Consider the following 4,172-nt stretch of genomic DNA (forward strand, 5'->3'; position numbering starts at 1 on the left):
GCTTTTTGTTGACAAAGACATTCCGCCTGTAAGAATTCAGTGGCTTCGATTAGTCTTAACATACATATACATGTATGTTTAGTGTGACCTTCAACAATTATATTCTGTTAACTTCGCATGAAGGTTTATGGAATCTTTAAAAGAAAGAAAGATCTATATTCTTTTAGATGGCTGCATTTCAGCATAAGAATATTTGTAATACCGCCATTTCAGTTTAAATAATCACTGAACTCAAAATTGATAAATAACGAAACTACAGAGCAATTCTTTTTGTTTTCACTTTCTTCATTAAAGTGAAATATTTTCAGTACTGCTTTTTGAGAAGCTGATATTACCAGGTGATGTTTTATCGAAAAATTACCAAATGTTACTCGTTTACTAGCTATGCTGGGGGATGCCAAAGTATGAAATATAGGTTGATTTCGATGTAAATATAAGTTGACTTAGTTGTTGAAATTATTCATCATGTTAAAGACTTCATAACTATTTTTACTTTTTTTTTATGATAATCACCTTCTCAGTTTGTATGTTTTATAAAATTAGACAACAGTGGTTTGTATACCATTTTAAAAATGTTTGCTTTCTCATACTGTTCAAGACACATATTTCAAAAAAGATTTTTAAAGTTTCCAATAAGGTTTTTGAGGGAAACAAATAATGCTTCTTTCGATAAAGAATAATCAGCAAGAGTATCTGGTGATACATACAAAATTCATGAATTTCAATTTTTATTCATTAGTCCTCGAGTAAGCATAGGTCAAATAGAAAGAGGTTATTCAAGCCCCTATAGTAAACTGTTAAAACTCCGAGATTGGTACACGCATGTACTCACTGATTGACTTTTCGTTATCTGTGGTCTTTGTTTTCTTTCATGATCAATAATTACAAGTATATAATACAAGATTTAAACAATGTTAAATATATTGTATTTTATTGCAGCAATGATTAATTCATTATTTTTGGGTAAATAAATTTTAGTTCGGAGATCATGGATTTTTTTTCTCATTAAAATGAGATGTGTGAAATGATAGGGGAAGGAGTCTGGCCGAGAAAGCTAATTCGATATTTAGCTCCCACACTACACCATTTTATTTGACTTCAGAGTAGAATTCAGACGACATCATTATCATTACTTAGAAATATTGGGTAACTAGTAGCTTAATACTGACCGTTATATGTCTTGAAGTGATCTTCATAATCTGCACGGTTTGAAGACCTGTAATGTCGAACTTGGATCCTTACAAAATTATACTTTGTGACATCCTCCACTATGTATTGGGCGCCAGTAGTTTTATTCCAGGAAGATGCTGAATTTGTGTTCGTGGTAGTTCGTATGTCATAAGGGGGCACTGAAGTATTTGACCATGTAAAAATCAGATCTCCTTTGTTAAATTTCGACGATATTGCAAAAGGTTGTCCTAAAAAAAGTTGTTTTTTTTTTACTTTGAATCTTGCTTGTTTTGTTTAACACAACATAAAAAAGAAAAATTGTTTCATCCTCAGAAATAAGAGTGTTGTAATAATATTAGAGATAGACACTGCATCTCCACTTTTATTTTATTTTCTTATCATAAAAGAAAAAAAAGTATGATTTATCATTCATTAAAAATTTACACATATTTTATTTCTCGGGAAGGCAACCCAGCTTTGTATTTGTCTTATTGATTTGTAAGCTATTATGAATGTTTTTAATATTTTAACTTGCAAGAGTGGTATGCCCAGCACCATTTAAATTAGAAATTTGTTTTTAGTTACCCCATCTCAGAAAATCTAAAGGATATCAACTGAAATGGTTTTCAATATGTATTGATTAAAATTCATATATATGTACATCTATTTATGTGTTTGTATTTTGTTTTCATTTTTGTTCGTTTGTTTTCGTTTCCTGGTAATTTATCAACTTATAAATCTATTCATTTACTTATCTATTTATTTTACAGAATTTCAATTAATTTTGCAATGACGTAGACATATTATAAAAACAATTAAAAACAACGACGAAATAATAATATCCCAAAACCTTGTTTTGAAAATCTTAAATACATGTTTATGTTTAAATGTTTTTCATATTTGTCTGATTGGAAATGCAGAGAAGGGGATCTTACCTCATAAGCGGGTGATAACTGCACACTGCTCAACAAATAGGGGAAGTTGACAATAGAAAAGTTAAAATCAAATAAATATATAACTTTAACATAATTTCCTTCCTTCCTGTTCATGGGGAAAATAATTGAAATTACCACTCAGAAATACATGTAAAGGAAAACTAAATAAAATAGATTTATAGGTCTAAATACTGGAATATTCAGTACTTATATTATCCTAATGAGTGTGAATTATAGCATCGTGATTTGAAGCTCTGTATTTATTCAGGTTTCCTTATTTCCCTTGGAAATAAACAGGAAACAAGAATAAAATTTCATAACTCATTGTGATAGGGTGATTTATTTCATATATTAATTATTATATTTCAGGATTAAATTAATTCAGTTAAATTGTCATATTTATTTCTTTACAGCATTTCATTTATTGAATAAATCCACATGGAATTATTTACATCAATCTGTGTTTATTTAGTTATTTATAGATGTATGACATCACAGTGGTCATTTAAACCCCTGTCCCTTTTCTATATATATCTTGTATAGTGTCCAGGCCAACTTGGATTTCATTGGTTGGTTAGTTTCCCTCTCTTTTGGTTTTTACTTAGTTAATTACTTTTATTGGATATCTTGGTCAGAGCAGACATATTGCCTTTTTGATATTACAGTATATGACTTAATTATGACAATGACCAAGACAGGACAGAATGTAAGTTTACTTTTATTGATTTCATTATTTCTATATAATTGTTTATCTGCTAAATTACCAAATAATAATATTCTAATATAAAGTATGAAAGTTCAGTTTGTGTGATTATTTTATGACTTTGTAAATATTCAGAGTAATAAGTATATTTTATATCTATGAGAATAAGTGTGTAATATAGTATAGTTATATTTATATTATTCATACACAGATCACTGAATAGAGTACAGCTGTGTTCAGCTTTATATGATTGCGCCCATGGGAAAAGGGCCCTTATGGCAATTTTTACACATTTTAAGTTTTTCATGGATATTAATAGAGCAAGGTTAGAAGTTGCCAAATCTGAATTTTTATGGCCCTACGTCAACTCTAAGTAGGTTTTTTCTTCATTTTTATCAATGATACTTTATCAGGTAAACAATGACGTCATGTTACTTTCGCACCAACGTCAAAAGTTTTCAGAGTGAACATGACTTTCACTTTGCATTGTAATGTTACTACGGTAATAAATGTATGTTATTGAGCATTTCCAGAAACATTTTTGAGTCATTGTCTCTTTTGATAATTGTATAATATGATAATAAATAGTTGTATTAACTATTATCCATCATGCAATGGTGTATAGAATTATGAGTGAATGTTCGTTTGTTTGTTTTACATTTCACTATGTTGGAATGTCAGGAAAACCCGGGAAGCAAGCGGCTTCTGTTCAATATCAATTTATTCTCTCAAAACCAAAGTATTTATCTCGTGTAATAATCGTTTGAGAAACCTGTAGAATTCATTCGAAAATCATCTCATTTTAAGCATGGTTCTCGATAGGACAAGATGTATTTTTTTTTGGGGGGGGGGGGGGTTGAATACAGTATAAACGATATCTCTTTCAAAATGTGAAGTTAAAAAATATTTCAAAAAAATTCTTGGGAACAACAATAAAATAGATGCTGCTGGGTAGTGAAAATTTGTTGGTTTTTTTTTTTTGTTTTGTTTTGTTTTTTTTTTTTTTGTTTTCTAAATATAATTAGACAGAAAATTTGTGAAATGAAGTGAGTTACCATATACGCTGTACAACAATTTAAGGACATTAAGTTGATACACTGCATGTTAAGCAATATTCGATAAAAAAAATTTCAAACAAAAAATCAGAAGGACTTCTGCCCGCATGTGGTAACGAAATTTCTTTTTTCAAATTGAAATGATTCACATTTTTTCAGTCACAGCGAGGAAAATTTTTGAATAATTAATTTTAAGTAAGCAGGTTGATAAATTATAAACAAATGGATGAATTATAATTCACATGCATTTAGAATGAAAGGAACAGATCCAGGATGACCAGTGGTTGGTAGTGTGTGTGTGTGTATGTG

Source organism: Saccostrea echinata, unplaced genomic scaffold (assembly GCF_033153115.1).
Source record: "Saccostrea echinata isolate AGI-Se365-2 ecotype Australia unplaced genomic scaffold, CSIRO_AGI_Sech_v1 ptg000017l, whole genome shotgun sequence".
Classification (NCBI taxonomy): Eukaryota; Metazoa; Mollusca; class Bivalvia; order Ostreida; family Ostreidae; genus Saccostrea; species Saccostrea echinata.